The sequence below is a fragment of the Natator depressus genome, chromosome 2 (genome assembly GCF_965152275.1).
Source record: "Natator depressus isolate rNatDep1 chromosome 2, rNatDep2.hap1, whole genome shotgun sequence".
Classification (NCBI taxonomy): Eukaryota; Metazoa; Chordata; order Testudines; family Cheloniidae; genus Natator; species Natator depressus.
In genome coordinates this window covers 89,933,989-89,956,126 of record NC_134235.1, presented here as the reverse complement: position 1 = coordinate 89,956,126, position 22,138 = coordinate 89,933,989, and the positions used below count along the sequence as shown (strand labels likewise).

At 44.1% G+C, this 22,138-nt stretch overlaps 1 protein-coding gene across 4 annotated transcripts in view; it reads right to left on the bottom strand.

The window, feature by feature from the left end:
* Positions 1 to 22,138, bottom strand: part of LDLRAD4 (low density lipoprotein receptor class A domain containing 4) — a 432,405-nt gene that overhangs the window by 30,637 nt on the left and 379,630 nt on the right. The window contains exon 1 of one of the 4 annotated variants that reach the window (XM_074944683.1): positions 20,968 to 21,041. The exons of the other annotated variants lie outside the window; for them this stretch is intronic. The gene's annotated coding sequence lies outside the window, so the exon portion shown is untranslated. Of the gene's footprint in view, positions 1 to 20,967; positions 21,042 to 22,138 lie in introns of those variants that run through there. 4 annotated transcript variants of the gene reach the window in all.

Here is a 22,138-nt window from a genome sequence, read left to right as displayed (position 1 = left end):
TTTCTGTGTTCTGAGCCATTAGGGGCAACAAACAACCGATTAGCTAGCAATAGACATTTTGTAAGAGAGGCTTGGTGGACCTACTATGTCCTACCATTCCCTTTATTTGAAAGAAGAGTCTGTAGTGAGCTGTATAACTAGAACATATGTTCTGGTGAAAGTGCCCTCAAGTAGTAGGGTTGCCAACCCTCCCAGTTTTGCTGGGAGTCTCCCGGAATTGGGCTTTATCTTCCAGAGGCTACTGAAGCCAAACCGGGAGATTTTAGGTTGCTAAAAGTCCAACAGTGCAGCAGGGCTAAGGCAGGCTCCCTACCTGCCCTGGCCCCGCACTGATCCCGGAAGCAGCTGGCACATCCCTGTGGCCCTGGGGTGGGCAGGGGTCTCCATGCGCAGCCCGTGCCCCGAGCATCAACTCCACAGCTCCCATTGGCTGGGAACTGCAGCCAGTGGGAGCTGCGGGGGCCATGCCTGCAGGCAGGGGCAGCACGCGGAGCCCCTTGACCCCTCCCCCGGGGCCGCAGGGACATGCTGGCCACTTCTGGGAGCTGCGCGGGGCCAAGGCAAGCAGGGAGCCTGCCTTAGCCCCGCAGCACCGCCACCCGGGAGCCACCCGAGGTAAGCACCACCTAGCCAAAACCCACACCCCTCACTCCTCCTGCACTCCAACCTCCTGCCCCAGCCTGGAGGCCCCTCCAGCACCCAAAATCCCTCTCAGAGCCTGCACCTCCTTCTGCACCCCAAACCCCTGGTCCAGGCTCAGCCCAGAGCACCCTCCCACACTCCGAACCTCTTGGCCCCAGCCCAGAGCCTGCACCCCAACCCCATGCCCCAGCCCATTGAAAGAGAGTGAGGGTTGGGGAGAGTGAGCAATGGAGGGAGGGAAGATAGAGTGAGTGGGGTGGGGCCTCAGAGAAAGGATGGGGCCTCAGGGCAGGGCGTGAGGTAAGGGTGTTTGGGTTTGTGTAAGTAGACAGTTGGCAACCCTATCAAGTAGGCTTTAGCATATTGAATCATAATGTTCCTCAAAGAACCATTATAAGTCTAGTATGTTAAATGACAAACGCAAAACCTAATTAACCCAGTATGATGTCACTGAGGTTGTAAAGAAAGTGTTGACTGATCTATCTCTCCACTCAGTCATACCTTAAAAAAATCCAAGAGCTGTGCATGTAAGAGGCCTGGGGAGGGTAAGCCTCCCCCAAATAAAAAAGGCTGCCGATACAGGGGGCAAATGCCAAATGCAGATCACCTCCCTTTAGAGGTGCACTGGCCTGCTGCCTTTGCCTGGGAGCAGGAGTGCCAGAAGCTCTTTAGAAGTGAGGGGGCCACAGCTGCCCAGATCATGGCCTCACCCCCACTCCGCCCCTCCCCTTAAGGGCGAGTGACAGGGGGTAGGATGTGGAGAGGAGGGAGTGGTGGGTGGGGCCTCAGGGGAAGAGGGGAGTGGGGGTGGGGCATCAGGGGGAGGGGTGGAGCAGGGGGCAGGGCCACAGTCTGGGTGCCGATGCCCCCCCGCCGCCCCCACACTTCTGGGGAGCGTTTAGCACTCCTGGGAGTAGCATTCCCAAACGAAAGACTCACGTTGCCTATGCAAAAATCCCTCATGGAACCCACAAGATTGGAAACTGTCTTCTTCATTTACAAACATGAGTGATATTATACTCAAGTATAACAAAACAGTTTCATTTCTCAACATTTGGAATCCTACAGGCAAATAGCTTACTTGATATTTGCTACCAATTCTTAGTCTCTTTACTTAGGTCCTGTGGGGACATGGTTTATTGTGGCTCATGTCTTGACACCTCTCTAATCTGTTCTTATTTTTATGCTTTGTAAAATTCAATAAAGCTTGTAAAAAGTAAACAGTATTTGCTAAAGTGCAAAAGTTGGTATAAAATGGTGTTATTCACCATGGTGGAAATTCACCCCTATGTTGAGGGCTTAAGTAGAAAAAGTCCATAGTGCATAAGACTCATGATAAGCCTCTGCACTGGGGTGAATTTTACCTCATTTGTGCTGTGAAATATCTAACACACACTTGAGCACAGAAAGCCAAATTAGACCGGCACAATGAAAGTATTATTATTTACATAGCACCATAAGTGTTCACTGTGATTTACAGTCCATTAGAAAGACAAGTGGACAAATTCACTGCATGGCCTATACCATCTTTCTGTGATGTACAGCCTGGTGGAAGACCCATGCTGTAGGATCTCCATCCAGGGGAGGTAAGCTTGTGTGTTGGAGACTGGCAAGAAACATGTCCATCTAAGGTGAGCTATAGGAGATTGGTTCATCTCAGAAGGCTGGCAGAACTGACTGAGAAGGGTACATGGTAGCCTCTGGTTGCGAGTCATCTAAAGTCCCGGTAATCACCGAAACTTCCCTTTCTAACAGGCAACTCGATCCGCCCTTCTCTGTGGTGGATTCCCACTTCCGTGCACCAACTCTGGTAAATCTGGCCCTGGAGTTCACACATAAGATACAGAGAAATCCCCATATTATGGGGAAAGGAAAAACTGCTCTTCTCATTTACAAGGTATTCAGACTTGTGGCACTTGTATGTCTTGCTTTTTAATATTTATTTTATTTTTGTTTCAATGTGATTAGGGGAAAGTGAACAGATAGCACGAGTGTGATATTAGTGACAGAAGCCTGAAGAAGTGAGTTTGAAGGAGGAATTTAAAGCAGGAGAGGGAGAGTGCACAGACATCTAAATTAACTTGCCACTAAAGCTGTTCTTTGGTCTACATTTCTAGGAAAAACTGTGAAAATTGATTTTTGATTTAAAAAAACATTACTCATTTCAAGCCTCAATTAAAGAGCTGCCTCCAAACCATGTTTCCTAGATAAACAAAGGTGTGCTTGATCCACAGTCACAAAGCCCACATGGCCCATGTGCAGACCATACAGGTGGTGGTTTGTTTTCCTGTAATGGAACAAGTAGTCAAACTGGGGTATGACACTGTAAAACCAACCCACATTTCATATCTGCCTGGCTCAAGAGTGTCCCTAGCTGTGTATACACTGTCAATTTTGGGGATATTTACTATTGAACTTGCACCTCTGTAGGTCTACTAATGCTAGCTCAGGCTGGGCACAGGCATTTTACCACTGTCACGTAAGCAGGATTAGATGATTTGGTGGAAAAATACCTGCACTCTGTCTACACTAGAGCTTGCACTTCTGGTAACAATGGTGCAGCCATGCCATTGCTGAAAAATAGGTAAGGAATTTCCTAGTATAGATGCACATGGAATGAGAAACTGTGTGCATGAAAAAGCTGCTGTAAGTTTGATTGTGATAATTTGCCCAGGGCTATTCAGACTATGAAAACATCCCTAAAGGGGTGGTTGAGAATCAAAATTCTGTGCAGGGATCTGTTATGTTAAACACCGGTATACAGTGACTTCCACTAAATTCAATCATTGGCTAATTCAATCCTCCATTTAATTCCATTAAAACCTCAAGAACCAAATCATCTGTACTGAAAATAGCACAACTCCTTCCGCCCTTTATTTTGATCATATTTCACTGCTTTTTGCCTGTTTGATTAGCTAATCTAATCATCAGTTGTAGAAGCAGGATGTATAATTATCAGGAAAGGCCAGACTGAACTCAAGAAAGAACAATAGTAATAATAATAATAAAGAATGAAAAGGAAAAAATTGTGTTCTTCAGACACTTGTCCTGACAACAAATGCAATGCTGTGCTATGCAAGTCATGACAAAGTTGTGCTGATCTTCTGTGATTTGGTTTGTGAACTTAATAGTTCAGTTCACAGGAACACAATGGCACTGCTCAACCTTCCCCCAGATTCCCACCACCGTAAGTTTTTCTATAGCCCATTCAAGAAGTAACTATAAGAGATGAATCAAGAGATACATTAAAAACCTGAGAGATCACATAATATATTATCCTTCCATGGAAATAACTTAGACGAGAGTGAAAAGAGAGAGGTAGACAGAACTAGTAGCGGGTGCTAAAATGTCTGCATATGCAAGAATCCTCCCTCAAAAGAAAACTAAAAGCCAGGCTTTTGAAATACATGTTGCTAAATAAGCCATTAACATTATTTTACACACAAAACGGAATATTCACTGCTTCACTAAAAGAAGACCCTTTGGGATTTCAGTGAGTCTCATGCCAGGTACTTTATTCACTTGCATCATCCCACATTGCGAGCAAACTATCTGGCAGCCAGAGAGAGACAATGGTGAGAAACTGATCGCAAATTAACATGTTATCAAAATATTTTATCAAACATTATCAAACAACATTAATTGAAAGGTTTCACAGAGCTGGACAATGCACAGACCTTCTTTGAGAATCTTTACATAGAACACGCTGACATGCTAAACTAGGTTTTTTAACATTGCAACACACATGAAGGTGTGAAACCAGGATTAAAATCAGAGATTGAAAATATTAGTAGGAGGAGATAGTTTTCTTACTGAAATTATATGGTATACCAATATTATCAGTTCTGGGGATTAAGGCTTGGTTGGGGATGTGGCCAGATTTCAGGGCTCCGCCTATCTACCAGTGCTGGCTGGTAACTGGAAGCAGAGGCTTACATCGTGTACACTGCCCCATTGTACAGTAGCAACAAGGACTACGAGGCTTCAGCTTTACTAGTATTTCTTGTAAATCTCCCACTGCTGCACTACCACCAGTGGGTCTGACTGCAGAAGAGCTAAGTATATACACAGGCTGCCAGTGTTTTAATCATCTCGATCTGCTCTGAACAGCATTCATTGACACAGGTGATAAAAATTCCTGCGACTTGCCTGCAGTAGTGCTTCCATTACTGTTAGCACCAGTGGGACAGTGCGGGTGGTACCACAGCGGCTGGAGACTGTAAGAAAATGCCAAGTGTGGAGACAGCCCTACTGAACACACTACCCTCACAGATCCACCTGAACCGTCCTATCCAGTGGAGGCAAAATGGCTCAGAGAACTTCCCCTTGTCTGTTTCAGAATAGCTCAGAGAGGAAAAGCCAAACTTTGGCTATGTCTTCACTGCTAAAAGAGGAGTATTTTGAACTGAGATATCTAATTCAGTGTAAATTCCTAGTGCAGACAGGGCACACAGGTGGTTTTTACTGCAGCTAGTCAAGGTAAACCGCAGATGCAGTGTTGACTTCAATTAGTTACGCTGAGGTAAACACTAACTGCATCTTGTCGCTACTAGGCTTTTACATCAAGCTAACTAACTTGAGTTTGCTAGCTCAGGGTTAAAACATACTTTTGTTTTGCAGTGAAGACATAGCCTATAGTTCTCATAATAAACCTGTGAATTCAATACTGTATTATATTCCCCACAGAAAGGAAAAACAGACACAGAGAAATTAAGTGATTTGCTATAAGTCACACAGCAAGACAATAGCAGAGCTGGAAATAGAATCCAAAACTCCTGATTCTCCAATGAATTTATCATATTTTCTCTCTCCAAGGAAAACTTTAAACTGGTAAAAAGGGAACGGCTGTTTTTAAAAATGTATGGAATTCAGTTATCTTATTTAGACCATAGGACTGCATATGATTGACTACTGTATGTCAGTCAGTGTGATTATATGTAAAGTGCAAAAGATTCCTCCACCCTTTCCTCAATTCTATAAAGGGAAATCAGTCTTTCTAACTTCAAGTCTTGACTAATTCACAACAAACCCAAGCCTAAAATCTGCAAAAATCCCTAGTAGCCCCAAAACAGAATAACTAAGCTTTCAGACTGCTGATAATTAGCATGTACTAAAGCTTCAGAAGCAGGTGATGGGATCATCCTAGCAATTATAGATCATCCTAGAATTTTATTCTCAAGGATTGTGCTCATGACTCCCAGAACTTCAAGCTCTTTAGTGCCTTGAAGGCTTGGTTGGGGCCCAGATCAGTACTTCCATCTCATGATTCATTGTATACGCAAGTTAAGCATGTGATCTTGGAATGGAGAGGGAAAGGGATGAGAAAGCTGCAGTGAAATAGCATTTTTAAAATTTCTTCTCCGAAGTCATTTTAGACTGGTTAAAAAATCCTGGGAGGCAAGCACATAAGATAGCTAAATGAGAAAAGAGGAGGAGTTACTGATTTGCCAGGTCTTCTATGTTACAAGCTAAGTGTGATGTGTCATTTCATATTCTTTATGAAAATATTCTTATGATATGAATATGACATAACTGAGATATACTTTATGCAAGATGGCTCATGTGACATATCATTGGAAAGGTTATGATTTACTGAATGTGATTATCCTATTTGTATGCATGTATCATTTCTGTATCTGAAATGAGGAATATTGACTATGTATCTGTATTTCAGCTATGTTACTTTGGGTGACACCCCCTGCCAACACTTCAGGTACAACAATGGAAAAGCCAGACAGGGCAGATGGCCCATCAGCGAGGACAATGGACTGTAAAAGATCGTAGTCTTCCTGTGGGTCAGCCATGAAAAATGGCTACAAGGGCCCTACAGAGTCAGGTGGTCTTGTCACCTGATACTAAAACATTACCTGGGACTTCTTGTAACTTTCCACTGTAAGGGAAGGAGGGTCAAACTAGGAAAAGAAGGACTCCCACCTTATGCAAATCACATTTAAGGGTGGGGAGTGAGGTAATCCTGGTCGTCAGTTCTCCCCTGCTGCCCCACCCAAGATGACTGCTGGAACAACTAAGACTGAACTGGGGGAAAGAACTGGGCCCAGGCTGGAAGGGCATCTGGCCTGTGAAGAAGATTATTAGAACCACATTTACGGAGAGAACTCACATGTAACCAGTTTCTTTAGTGTATTAAGTTTAATTTCCATGCTCTGTTTTATTTTCTTAATAATCTGTCTTGTTCTGTCTGCTACCTCCTTAACTACTTAAAATAAAATAAAACCTATTACAGTTAACAAATGTATTTCTGGTTTACAATATAACCCAGTTTATGTGATTTCTAAGTGGGGTGCCGTGGGGCGAGAAGCTGTGTGCACCCTCCTCCACATTGAGGGAAGAGGCAAATTTCATACAAGTTTGGGTTTGTACTCCAAGGGGAGGGGGTGGACAGCTGGATGCTGTGGCAAGCCCCTGAAGCTGAGCCTTCTCAGAGCGGCTCTCTGTCTCTCTGAGAGCTGGGTGTGGCCCTGCCTGTGTGCTTGGCTGGAACAGGCAGGGGAGCCTAGCCCAGCAAGACTAGGTAAAAGGGGGCCCAGGCTGGCAGAATAGTCTGACTCAGTGGCATCCCAGCATACCAGGTGACATCCCAGGGGGTCCAGCCCGTCACACTGAGCATCTGAAAACAAAGTGTATTTAAGTTTAAAAGGTGGCAGTAGACTTCAGACAGCAAATAACTACTATAGAAGCCATTTGCTTCAAAAACACTTTGAAGATTCCTGCAGGACAAATATAGCATATGTTTATGACTGTACTTAAGCATCAGAGTCATAACAGACCAAGCCTGGCTGTTAAAGATTCATTAGAAGAGTTCAATCTGCTCATTTCTCAATGACAGGTGAGCATATCACAATCCAAAGGCTGGGGTCAGCATTTTCCTCAGATCTGCACAGCAACACTCAGCCCGCTATGCATGCATGGAGGTCCACACAGGAGGGCCACACACATAAGGAGACAAGAATAGCTAAGCGGGAGTACTGCTTGCATCTAGTAAAGTTATAAAGAGTATTTTCTCAGGCCCACTCTTGAAAGCTAAAAGCAGGAGCATGGGGAAAATGCTGTCCAAAAGGGAGAAGGGGGGAAATCAATACAAATGCACAGTCTGATCAATGGTAGTAGAATCAGATTTTTTCAAAATCCACGAATCCCATCCTCAGCTATTTTTAATACTTAAAGAGGTATAAAAGGAATTGCATTCATACTGATAACTGGATCCATAAGTGGTATGACAGACTGGATCAATGAGTGATATTCCAGGCCCTTAGTCTGTGATTCTACTGTTGTTTCTCTGGCAACACTTGCATGCAAACTGTCTGGATACATGCACAAAAAGTGGACTAACCCTAGGTAACCACCCGATACAGCAGAACCGCATTGCACTGCTGGGGAGGAAATAAATCTAGGAATACCTCTGGTGTGTGCAGGTTAATGGAGCCCACATGTATCATAGATGTGATGGGTCTGACTGGGGGAAAATCTATTTATGAGAAATATGCCATTAGACATTACAATGAAACACAAACTGCTCTGCCACAGTAATTTGTTTTATTTACATTGTGAAATTTCTTTCCCTTGTTATAATGGATGGTTTACACTAGTAATGATTTATCCAAAAGGAGCTGAGCTAATGAATGGGATATTTGTTTCCTAAAAGTTGTGGACTCTGTTTCTGTCTGTCTGGTGGGAGAGTGCTGACTCACATGAATTCCACATCTGCCTCACAACAGCATGCATGCAATAGGGCCATTTTTACGGCGACCTCATGACAGACCAGGTCACTCCAAAGTTACTGCTGCAAGCGGGTGCAAAAGCCTATCAGCCACCACTGGAAAGTACCGGGAAACTCACCAGTCCCTGTAAACATCCACATTTTTGTCCCACTACCGTAAATATAACATGTTGCTCCCTAGTAATGACTGCCATCACTAAATTCTGTAGAGCTATTTAGCAAAATAAGGCCCTTTCCTATCTTGTACTTTCAAAGTAAGCAGATAAAGCACATTGTCTTTTGCTTGTGCAGCCCTGAATAAAAGAATTACTGTTTATATATAAAATCGCACACACAGTATTGTCCACTCACAAACAAATATAAAACAGCAGGGAGTACAGGCCTGAATGGTGGTCTCTGTTTAGGAGAATTGAACTAGTACAGACAATGGATTCATCTCAGTCGCACTCCAACCAAGTATCCCATTGAGATCAGGATGAGATAGTCAACCTGATGATAGCCTTTGTCATTGTTAGAATCCACATTACCATGGAACAGGCCAGCGTTAACAGTATTGCCACCCCCGAGCATAAAAAATCACAAGTCAGGCCCCCCGAAATCATAAGCTTAGCTTAAAAAAACCCAAATATCAGGTTCTTTTTATTTGCCTTCTGGCTTCTGAGCCTTTAGGGTGCAATTGAGTCATATTTCTCAGCAAAGATACTCAAGCAGTCTCTTTATTCCAACAGCTGATGCTTTAAGAAAAACACAACATATCACCAGGCTCGCAATAAAATCATGAGCGTTGGCAACACTGCAAGTCTGGTTTCAGGAGCTAGACTTTCTTTCCTAGGCCTGAACTGAGAGCACAACAGAGGTAGCATGCTCACCTCTTGGAGCAGGGAGAAGTGCCTCACATGGCTTTGCTGCTACCTTACCGCTACATGAGCTTCTAAATAGTACCATGCGGTTCCCCTTACCTAAGAGTAAAGCTGATGAAAAGGATGAGGCTTGAGGAACATGTAAAAATGGAGATCCTTTTCCTACAGTCTTACATAAGCAAAGCTGTCATGCATTTCACTGATCAGATCCAGAAGCAGAGCTAGATTCTTGTTTCTAATTTAAATTGTCAGTATGGCAGAAGGGTACACAAAAGGATGTCTTTATTAACCTTTATTAAGCAGAGGCGAAGTATCAACAGGGTCAGATCAAAGTTCTACAAATGAACTTTACTCCACTTGTGCTGTCCGCCTTCAGCATAGCACCAGTGGAAATTCAAGCAACATTTTCACTAAATGGGGTGGAAAAGGGAGAAAGCTTTCAAACAAAATAGATTTAGGCCAGGATTTTGAAAGGACCCAGCCAAACCTTTGGCTTTCACTGGGAGCTGGGCACCCAACTGCCCTTTGAAACTCTTCCCCATACAGAATATATGAGATTTTCCCCTTAAGAAAAATAACCATGGAAATGACTCCTACTTTGCAGGAGCTGCTAGGTTACATAATAATGCATAGGACGCTACCTTTTCATCTTGTATAAAGCTAGTATAAACTCATAAGATTCATCACTTGCTTTTGTAAGGCAGAAAACATAGTTTGGCAATATAATATTTGGACCACGTGATTTCTACAGTTAACAAGATAGTTGATATTTTTCAGTCTTATTGGAATGTTAATTTGTGTGCTGTTTAAACTGACTCATTCATAGCACGCCATATCATATTTAAATTTTTCAGTGCAGCTAAGAAACTAGGAAACACCTGCCACAATTTTTTCTTTCCTGAACTTTATCACGAATACAAATCTGAAGTTTCACCACTCTGTGTGCCAAGTGAAAAACATGCCAAAACCAGCACTTCCTGATACACACAAATACAACAAGAACAGATAGGACATACAGCACCGAGCCATCACTGACTTGTCGGTTCTTACCGCAAAGGAGAAATGAGATCGCAGTCTATGTACAACAAATTTAATAATGTGTGTCTGAGAGAGAGAGAACGCTTCACTGCTATGTGTGATGACAACAAAAGATTTCTAAGTCTTTCTATATTGCAGCCAGAAAACATTAAAGCAGCATGTCAAAACTGGCTTAGCTTCTAGGGGAGGGATGACCAAATATTGCTCAATAGAGAACCATCCTAGCAACCTTGAGGGCCACACCTAATTTACATAAAATAGAGCAGATCACAGCCACCAGAGTGAAAAAACTATTTTTCAATAGTACAGCAGAGTACACACACAATTAACTCTAGCCACTCCCCCCTACGCAATCTTCCCTTCACAAATTATACATACAGTACGTCAGTAGCTAGAATTATTGTACTGGTCACCAAATCCTGGTGCATTTGTACAGAGGGGGTGAGAGATGGATGGGTGAAACTGCTTGACCATTCCAGACATGTACCAATATTTAGTGGTAAAATGAATTCAGACAATGGGACACACAGAGAAGCTTCAGAGTCAAACCCATTGAGATGAACGGAGACAGTTTATCTGTCTTTTAGGGGCAAATCTTAGTCCTACTTCTGTAGCCATGGAGTATCCGCTTATTAATCAGTTACGGGGGTTTCCTTGCTTCAGGGGTGAGCAAAGTACGGCCCGCAGACCGGATCTGGCCTGGCAGCCATTTAAATCCAGCCCTCGAGCTCCCACTGCAGAGTGGGGTCTGGGTCTTCCCCTGCTCCGGAGCTCCAGCCGGGGAGCAGGGTGAGGGGCCGATCCGCACGACTCCCGGAAGAAGCGGCATGTCCCTCCTCCAGCTCCTATGCGTAGGGGCAGCCAGGGGGGCCCCTGCCCCAAGAGAGGTCCCTGCAGCTCCCGTTGGCTGGGAACCACGGTCAATGGGAGCTGCAGGGGTGGCACCTGCGGACAGGCCAGCGCGCAGAGACGCCTGGCCACGCCTCCGCATAGGAGCCAGGTGGGGGACATGCTGCTGTTTCCGGGTGCCACTTGAAGTAAGTGCCGCATGGAGCCTGCACCCCTAAGCCACCACACACACACACACACACACACACACACACACACACGCCCCAACCCCCGCCCCAGCCCTGATCCCTCTGAACCCCTCCGTCCCAGCCCAGAGCAAAAAATTTGCCCAGCCCTGCCTTGCATTGTGAAGGGAATTTAGGGAGCCCATGCAGGGAGGAGTGTATGAATGTTAATCAGACTGGCCCAGGGCACAGTGGAGATTTAATGTGGGTTCAGTGGATCCCATGGTAGGCAAGCATTGTAGAGCACCAAAGCTGAAATAGCCAGAGCACCACTGAAGTTGGAGTGGTAGCTACTGCTGTGTAGTAGTGAGGATTCTTTTCTCCAGCTTTGGAGGAACTCCTACGCACACAGCCTGACTGCTTAGCCTGCGTATTGAAACCAAGCCTGATGAAGTTCACTGTTCTCCATTTCAGGCTGCCTGCAAACTCAGATCCAGAAAAGCATTTTCCTTATATTTGTTTCACATTTTGAAGCTTTTCTTCACAACATATGGGCTAGTAACTTAATGGATTTTAAAAATAAATCTGAAACTGATAGACAGGACCCACACTCCCCCGTTTACTGGTGGACTTGTCATAGTCTTATAGGCACTTCTCTTAAACAGAGGGCTGATGATAATACACTCTAGCCTGCCCAAATACCTAATAAAAGAGAGCTCCTTTAAGTAAACGCTGTATTCATTGTGCATAAATGAGATGTACCCAAGAGTGATTTCCAGATGAGGTAGGATTAGAAGAGGGCATGCTTCCTGGTAAAAGGGGCTGCCTTTGCATCAGTAGAAACCTGTCTTGCCTCTGCTTTATAATGTACACACACAGCAAGTTCTGCCACTGGGTGGTGGACTTCACTCATGGAGTAAGCCAGCCCAGCCGCTGCCAGGTGACATGAATCTATTTTTAAATAAAAATCTGAAAATAATAAAAAGCAATTGCCTGCCAAATGGTGAAAGTGATCATAAATCTCTTTAAATGCACCTGTCACATAGGCCTGCTGTTGATGAAGTTTAATATTTGGCGAATGCTTTAAGTGAACATGATTTTTTACCAAAACTAAGAGAAGGAATGAGGAATTCAGAGTCTAATTCAGATAGCAATGATAATAGGGCTTCCACAAGCCTTTTCATCTGTAGATATCAAAGCAATGATATATCATTTGGGAGAATAAACCTAGAAAGTCTTCATGGAAGAAATGGGTTTCAGAAAGGGATTTGAAGGAGGAGCGGAAAGGTTCCTTGCTCACAGGAAATTGTTTCAAGTGTTAGGGTAGCTATCCGATTAGGGTCACAATAACAGGTTCCATAACAATCCCATTTTCACACACTCCTATCTTTCTGAAACATTCAATCTTTGAGGATGAAATTTCCCATGTTTCATCTCTTCTCAGTCTGGAGAGTTTGAGCAAAACCTCTGCAGCTTGTTTTTAGAGTTGAGGAAAAATGAAAAATACCCTCTTGCCACAGTGTGTGTGTGTGTGTGTGCGCACAAAAACAATAGAATAATAGAAATATAGGGCTGGAAGAGACTTTGAAGGTCATCTAGTCCAATGGTTCTCAACCTTTGTGGTCTTGGAATCAATCTGTAAACCTTGATGGTCTGTCATGACCCAGTACATAATTTTAGGGCAAAAACCATCTGGTTTTTGCCCTAAATAGTGCCTTCTGGTTCAGCCACTTCCCACGGGAGGTTTCTTGCATTTCCGAGGGGTCTGACCCAGACAAGGACAATGGTGCTGGCCCTATTGGGATCCAGGACAATGGTGCTGGCAGGGAAAGGGTTAACACCTCAGAGTAGGGTGCCAGAAGAAATGGCATCCCAGTGCCCAGCCCCCTGCTCCCACTCCCCAACCATGGGGACAGTCCCCAATACTTGCAGCCAGACCCAGTCCTGCCCTGAAGAGGCCCCGTTTTCTCAGTGCATGGGACAGGGGGATCCAGCCTGGTCCAATGGGGATCCAGCTACTTCTCCATCCCCTGGGGCTCTGCCCACCCCTCATATACACACACACTCAGCCCTGCCAGGCCCTAGATGGGAACATAGCTGGATCGCCTTATCTCACATTTCAATCCAGAGACAAAAATTAAAGCTAGCCTAACAGTAACATTCAAAAAATTAACAAATTCAACTCTCTCCCCCTTTCCCTCCTCTCCTGCCTAAAGCTATGCAAATTAAATCCTAAGGAAATTTTAGAGAAATATCTTATTTGGAAAAAAAAAGGCGACTGACAGTTATTCGTCATTGAAGTAAATAAATTCATGCAGCTTATGATGTTTCCTCTGGAATAAAGAGGGGTGGTAAAAAGATTTGTTCCCGATGCATTAGAAATGAGTCTCAATAACAAACTCCAGCTCTCTGCTCCAGCAAAGCTGATGTATTGACTAGACAGGTAGCTATTAGATACTCTGGCTGTCTGGATGCTATGGAAATCATGTTGTATGCATCTGACCATTGCCAATGGGACAAGACAAGTACGGGGCTCATTCTTATTCCATCCAGGGAAAAGGCCTCGTCTGCATTAGCCTTTTTACTGAAAGGGCTGCCATATTTGTCAGTTCAGACGCATGTAAGATAAGCTCTTTCCCCGTTATCTCATATTTCACCAGGCAGTGGAACCAAAGGATAAGCAGAACCTAATAGCCTATGTGGGCAGGATATCTTGAATGCTGTCAAACTCAGCATAAAGCTCGGGTGCCCTAGACAAGAGGAAGTTTACAACAGAAGTTAATCACTTCATTTTGAAGAAAAACTCATAGGGATTTGAGCAAACAGTGATGACTTATCCTTACAACACAATGAATCAGGAGACAATCATAAGGCCCTTACTGTAGTATTATCCTCAGCACCTCCCCCTTCTATAATATGATAGGTAGCACTCAGCTGAAATTAAAGTCCAGTCAAAGAGGATTAAGAGGTGAAACTGTATAACCCACTGTTTCCCCTGAGGGGAAGGAGGGAACAGAAAGGCAGGGAGAGGCAAAATAAAGAATACAAAACTCTACATTCTCCAAGGGTATTGGCCTACTCAGCTCTGTCCACATTAGCTGAAAAATAAACCCTAACTATGTCAAAATCTGGTTTGTACATTCGCCCACCCCTCTGGAATTCTGAAAGATTCTCAGACATTGTTCCTGCAGTCTCAGACATTGTTCCTGCAGTTTAAGACTCCACCCTGCAAGATTCAACACAACTTTGTACTGTGCTTTGCAGACTTCACAGTGTGGATGCAAAGAGGGCATTAACCACTTTTAAAAACAGATGGATTTATACGGTTGCCAATTTTGGCTGGATGCATTCCTGGAGGTTTCATCACATGACATAATCTTTAATTAAAGATAAATCTTTAATTCCTGGAGACTCCAGGACAATCCTGGAGGTTTGGCAACCCTGATTCCCAAATCCATTTTAAAACTAGCAGCATAGACATGATTTAACAGCACAACACTAGCAGCATCACAAATTTACCATGTTGGATTATTGCGTTATAGCTAAGGCTGCGAGTCTGTCACGGAGGTCATGGATTCCATGACTTTGCGGGACCTCCATGACTTCCGCAGCAGCCAGTGAGACTGGCTCCAGGGCTGCCTGAGCAGCTTGGGCAGCCCCTGGGCCAGCCGCACCGGCCGCTGCTGGGGCAGTCTTGGGCCGCTGCACCCCCTCACTCTGCAGCAGCGGGGGCCTGGGCTGCTGCCAGAAGGCCCCCCCCAGCCCTGGTGCGGGTCCTGGGCTGCGTGCTGCCGCCTGGCCCCCTCTCCCCATCACCCACAGGGATCCTGGGCCCCGCCACTCCAAAGCACCCTTGGCACCCCCAGGCCGCGTACCCTCCCCAAGCACCCTTGGCACCCACGGGCTGCTTGCTGGCACTCTTGGGCCACCCCCAGAGCACCCACAGCACCCTGAGCCCCCCTTCCCAGCACCCAAGATTTAGTCAGGGATATATAGTACAAGTCGCGGACAGGTCACAGGCCATGAATTTTTGTTTACTACCCGTGACCTGTCCATGACTTTTACTAAAAACACCCGTGACTGAAACATAGCCTTAGTTATAACAACAGTGCCTGGTCCGTGTTACAATACCATTTGGTCTTCTTGCAAGGACAGAACCCAAGCACGCATAATGAAGTTACAGAACCGTGTTAGCTGACTGGACTGTAGCACAGTGACACAACAAACTTCTAACATGGTTTTTTATTCCATCCATACAGGCAAGACTAAACTATGTTCTAACACAATTTTTTCATTTCCACTCAATGAAGCTTTATTGGCATGACAAGCTATACAAACACTGCCAAAGTGTAAGCCAGAGGTCTCAAACACATGGCCTCCGGGGTTATTTCCTGTGGCCCTCCAAGCTCCCTGTGCCCCCTCCTTCGCCGCCCCCCCCTCCGGAGTTATTTCTTGTGGGCCTCCTATCTCCCCTCCCCGTCTCCCCAGTGTGCCGCGTCCCCGCTTCTCTGCCTACCTCCAGGCACTTCCCACCACCAAACAGCTGTTTGGGAGTGCCTAGCGCTTTCCAGCAGGGAGGGGGGACGAGCAGGGAGCTGCGCGTTCAGGGGAGAAGGCAGAGAATAGGTAGGGTGGGGCGGGGATTTGGGGAAGAGGTTGGAATGGGGGCGGGGAAGGGGTGGAGTGGGGGCAGGGCCAGGGGCAGCAGGGGTAGGGGGTGTCAGTGATGTGGCCCTTGGGCCAATGTACTAGTCCTCACGTGGCCCTACTGGTGATTTGAGTTTGAGACCCCTGGTGTAAGCAGAACCCATCAGGTACACTCTATAGATATAGTAAACATGTAGAGTATTGTCTCTCACACCTTGCCTACATACACCAAGAAACTTTAAAAAAAATTCCCATGACTGTTAACTTTTCAGCTCCATTGCTCTTCACAGTATTGGAAGCCCTGCTGCTCATGGGATTCTGTAGTTTTAAGTACGATGTTGTCTAACTCTGCTCAGAGCAGGTTTAATTGGCACAGCCTGGTCTACAGCTACGACTGAGCACTCCCAGCTGAGCTTTACACATCTACACTTGACGTAAACCTACATGTCATGCCATTCCTCTGTTCCCTCCTTGTGACTAGGCAAAGCATAGCAAATCACAAGAATCCTATTCTCAGAGAGCAGAATTCTTGTAAGTGTCAGCAGTCTCCCTAGTCATGGAGCAGGCGACCCTAAGGGACAAAATGTGATGCCTATAAGCCTGCGTGCAAAACAAAGTCTGTATCTAATTCTAGACTTTGGAGCCTTAACAATGTCATCTTACCTTTGAATTTTCTAACCTCTCTCTTTAGGACATATCGTGAATGTTTATCCACACAGGTTTTCATTTCTCCCCCTCTTTGTAATAATTAATAGATTGATCAGAGTGAACATTAGTATGAAATAATTGACTGCACTAGTTACTTCTCACCCTAGGGCAGTAACTGGAACCAATTAGATCATGCAAAGACATACAAAGACTTTAAGTAAAGTCCTTAAAATGGTACTTGGCACACTTGGTAGCAGAGAATGGAAGAATCCTGCCCCTTTTTCTCCTTATAAATAAATACAACAGCCTCTCAAATCCCACAAATGCCCCGAGAGCAGGAAAATTCACCACCCCCCACACCAGTGCCCACACACTTTTGGCTTATGCTTGTGATATATATTTTTATCCACTGGGAAATTAGAAGCCAATAGAAACCACAGACTTAAAATTACCTATTTCAGGTTGCTGGACAAACTTTAGAAAAAAAGGAACAGAAAATTAACAGTAGACAAAACAAAAGCTTATGTTACACAATGCAATTTTATAGCTGGATGATATCTGGTTTCTTTATGCAGCTGAATGATCTCCACCTTTGAGATCTCCATAAAAAAGAAGCCTCAAAAATTAAAACATTAAGTATATCTGTAAAGAGAAAATGCAGTAGAGCTGCATAAAACACAGTGGTATTGCCAAAGGGAGGCAGCAGGTAGGCATCGACCCTGGCCTACAGGAACAGCAGAGCACTAACGTATAAGCATCAACATAGCAATCACCTATGCACCCAGTCCAGAATATCACGCAAAATGGAACCACCTGTAATTAATGACCATGGAAAAAAGGAGAGAAAGATGGATGCTGGTTTTCTATTTGCTTCAGATTTGTGCCACAAGGGATATTTAAATACAAAAAACACAGCAATACTCAGCTTGAAAAGTGAGACAAAGGTAATTAATTAATTGTGGCAGTAACCCATTAATAATATCGTATCTATATATTTTACACACACACACACACATATACACACACACACACACACAGAGTGTACATCAGAGTTATTCATTGTAAAATAATTGTTAAAATTCAGCCTCAGGGTTACCCGTTAGCAAAGCTCTCATGCACCTCTGGGATAGCGCTGACTGAAAATACTGGTTTCGGGAAAGAAATAAATGTGTGCATAGCCCTGTAACATAACCTCTTCATTTTATTTCATGTTGCAACTAAAACTCAGCAGTTTGGATAGAAAGAAAACATTTTAAACTGCTCTTCTTATTTATACATATTTTTAAGGGACAATACCTTGGTTAGCCACAGACATGACTCCTTAAAAGCAGTCTCTAGTAAGTCAATTCTCTAATGAAACAATTGGGGCAGAATGTCTCCCTGTGAACGTTATATTTGGCCATTAAAAATGTACATTTGTGATCTTAAAAGCTGCTAGAGGCAAAACACAACAGAAAGGGATATACATTACCCCGATTTACATTTAGTTTCCAACCCAGCAGATTTAGAAAACTAAAATGAACATTTCCATCTTTCACAGGCATTTTATGACAGATACATTTTGTATAATAAATAATAATGCTGATGCTTTACATTTCTGTAATGTCCTTCATCAGAGGATATGGAACACAGCGGATGTTATCACACAGCAGGGCAACACAATGGCTTAGGGAAGGAAATGAATAAAGAATTAAGGTAAGAAGAACAAAAATACTCAGGTCAAACTGGGTCCAGGAAATCAAGGTTAAATAATCCTTACAAAAACTGCTATGGGATCTTTAATCCTCAAGGACCTCAGTTTCATGCCTGATCCAAAGGATGATGGCAAATCCTATGCTTGTTAACAATATGCTGGGGCAATCAGTTCATTATTATTATTCATTTATATTACAGGGTCATTCAAGAATCATGGCTGCAGTGGGCTAGGCACTGTACGAATAAAAAAGACAGTCTGACTGTCTCAGAAATCTCACAGTCTAGGATCATGACAAAACCCAACAGGTTGAAGTAAAAATTAAAAGTTAGTGTGGGGAAAAGAGGATGAGGCAAGAATAAAACTGTCACATTGTGCACAATAATTGGTTCATTCAGCTCCCCACCTGCCTAACCACTATTTAGATGGGAGGATTTTCAGGCACCATAGTGTAACCCACACACCTTCTGGGTGTGGTGTTCTGTCCCATGCAGTAATGGCTCATGCATTAAGCTCCAGAGGCTCCAGGTTTGATCCCGACCACCAGTGTCTGTCGGTGTTACAACAGCACGGGTAACCCTTAGAGAAGGATTCAAGAGAGGACAAGTTGGTGGATTTAGGGATTTCGACAGTAAGAAAGACCTTCCCCACATATAAGGGGCAGAAAGAGCAGCACCTACAGAATTGGCAGTACCACTCCCTGAAGCACTGGGGAGTCTCCAGTCCAAGCATTTATGGCACATGGCCAGACCCTGATCAATTTGTGAGGCCTAGTAGGATCAGAGCAGACACAAGCATCAATTCTTTAAAAATTCCAAATGCCCTGCCCTTCTTTTCCTGTCAAACAACAAAAGAAACTCGTGAAAGAGTCCAAGCTTTTATTGGAGGGAAGGGATTACTTCCTAGTGACAATTCTTTGCTTTTACCTGTATTTGTAGTGTCTCTAAACCCAATACATAACTGCATATGTTCAAAGGCTGGTCAGTATCTGATGCTAATGTTTTTCTATGCAATCAACCTCCAAGTTCAACTCAAGTAAAATTACAGGAACTGGAAGGATTAGTACAGCAAATGCTGTAGTCATGTTACCTAAACCCAGTCTTCTAAAACCATCAGCAGTTGGAAAAACAAAGTTATACAGCTGCTTAATTTTTAGTTTCATTTCCCAAAGTAGCTGATTTCCTTCTAGGCAATGCAGACCTCAAACGGGGAACTATATTTTGGTTTTCTGTTATAATTTTTGTTTATATACTTTCCCAGCAGCTTCAAATCATTTGAAAATTGCTTTTTTTTTTTAAACGCTCTTTGGGGCAGGGATTGTCTTTTTGTTGGTGTGTTTGTACAGCAGCTAGCACAGTGGGGTACTGACTGGGGCCTCTAAGAGCCACAACACCATGCAATGTCAGTGTGAAGTATTAGTCTGAAAAAGCCATCAGTAAATTACACAAAAACCTGCATTAAATTAAGTTTTAGTTTAAAATGCATCAAAGCAAGGGATTTTTTGTTTCAGTACAGGGTAACTGGGTGAAAAGTAATGGTCTGTGACATACAGTGGCCTTATACTTTATGACAGGTTTCAGAGTAACAGCCGTGTTAGTCTGTATTCGCAAAAAGAAAAGGAGTACTTGTGGCACCTTAGAGACTAACCAATTTATTTGAGCATGAGCTTTCGTGAGCTACAGCTCACTTCACCTGGCTTATACTCTATGAATTCCAACTGAAGAATCCTTACAGCATTTTAATTCACTCTGTTGTTCTTATGTATTGACATCTAAATGGTTCCCATAAAAGAAGTCTCTACACAGAATCCATCTGTAAAAAGATGGTACCTAAGACAGTAATGCAAAAAAAATTCATCCTACCTCCTCTCCACTCATTAAGGCAGTGGTCCCCAAACTTTTTACATTGCTCTCCTCTTTATCCCTGTCTGCTCCTGCCCCCACCTCCAGAGCCAGGAGTGGAGCCATGGCTCTGGGAGGGGGGGACACAGACAGGGGTAATGGGACTGAAGTTGGGGCCATAGCTGGGGGCAGGGCAGGAGCAGAGCCTGGGCTGGGGGCCAATGCCAGCAGCTTGTGCCCCAGGCATGAGGCTACCAGCTGCGTCTGGAAGCGGAGCCCCGGGAACAGGATGGCAGCTGGTGTCCCGGATGCGGGGCCACCAGCCGCAGCTGGAAGAGTATCCCTGGCGTGGGGCTGGCAACTGGGGCCAGGACTGGAGCTGGGTGGTGCTCCCTCCCCGCCCCCCCATGGGGGCTGGCCTTGGCCTCAGCCACACACCCCCAAATGTTCCTCTGTGCCCCCCTAAGGGGGAAGCCCCACATATTGGGGACTTCTGCTTTAAGGTTTGTTGCTTAAGGTAGAGGAACAAACACACACTGCTCCCCTTATGTGTAGGTTTAATCATAGTGTGATTTTAAGGGCAGATCAAAGTTTAGTATAATTATTTCCCTTCTACATATCTTTATAACTAAATGTAACAGGTCACTAGGGAAGGGTAAAACAAAGGATGAATTTGCATACACTAACAACAAAGGCAAAGAAACAAGGACACACGAACACTATCTATAGATGCATAAGGGAAAACATTAAAACCAATATTAAATATATAAAACCAAACAACTTACTGCTAACACTGCCTGAATAAATGAGGAAATAAATTGGTCCTCCTCACATCTTCCATACTTACCCTATCTGGAATATCCTTGCTGACCTTTGGTCCTACTGACCATCCATGGGGTTTGAAAATTCCAGTCTTGCCAACTCCAAATGTAAAAAAAAAAAAAAAAAAAAGTCAGCCACCGCATGCCCCCCCCCCCAAAAATTCTGTTTTTTTTTTTTAAATGTGTTCTTATTTAGCCTTCTGGTTTTTAAGCCTTTAGTGTTTACTCTGGTCATGTTTTCAAGCTTCTTTCTGATAAAGAAGACTAGAAATTTACTTTTATTTTTTAATTAAAGGTGAGATTCTCTTGTATTCACATGACTCCAGAAACTGCAGCTTTAAGAAAACCTCCAAGTATAATAGAACTATGATAAAATCATTAGAGTTGGCAACACTGTGAATTTACCCACAGTATCTTGCAGGAGTGAATGGCCATGTCCTGCACACCTTCCCCTCTGGGAAAGCCGCAAAGGGAACTATGTTGGTGTTACTTTGGGCATGTCTACACTTACCATTAGATTGGCACTGTTGCAATTGATGCAGCGAATGTCAATTTAGCGGGTCTGGTGAAGACACGCTAATCAATGGCAGAGCACTCTGCCATCAATCTGTATATTCCACCTCCCCAAGAAGCGTAAGAGAAGTCGATGGGAGATGCTCTCCTGTCGACATAGCGCAGTGTCGCCACCATGGTAAGTGGATCTAACTACATCAACTTCAGTTATGTTATTCACGTAACTGAAGTTGCATAAGTTAGATCGATTTACCGCAGTAGTGTAGACCAGCCCTTAAGTTCTACCACCCAGTTTTCTTCAGCCAACTGTTGCTCCTTACCTACATTTTGAGCTCCTTGGGCAGGGAATACGTGGTCTCCAAAAGAAAGTGATAATATTACAATGAGGAGTCCTTGCGATACCTTAGAGACTAACAAATTTATTTGGGCATAAGCTTTCATGGGCTATAACCCACTTCATCAGATGCATGGAGTGAATAATACAGTAGGCAGGTATAAATACACAGCACATGAAAAGATGGGAGTTGCCTTACCGAGTGGGGAGTCGGTGCTAACGAGGCCAATTCAATCAGGGTGGATATGGCCCATTCTCAGCAGAAGCCCGTAAGATACATACAACATCATATGCCAAACCACAAAAAGAATAGGGCGACCCTAGCATTGCTGTTAAAACCCATTAAATGA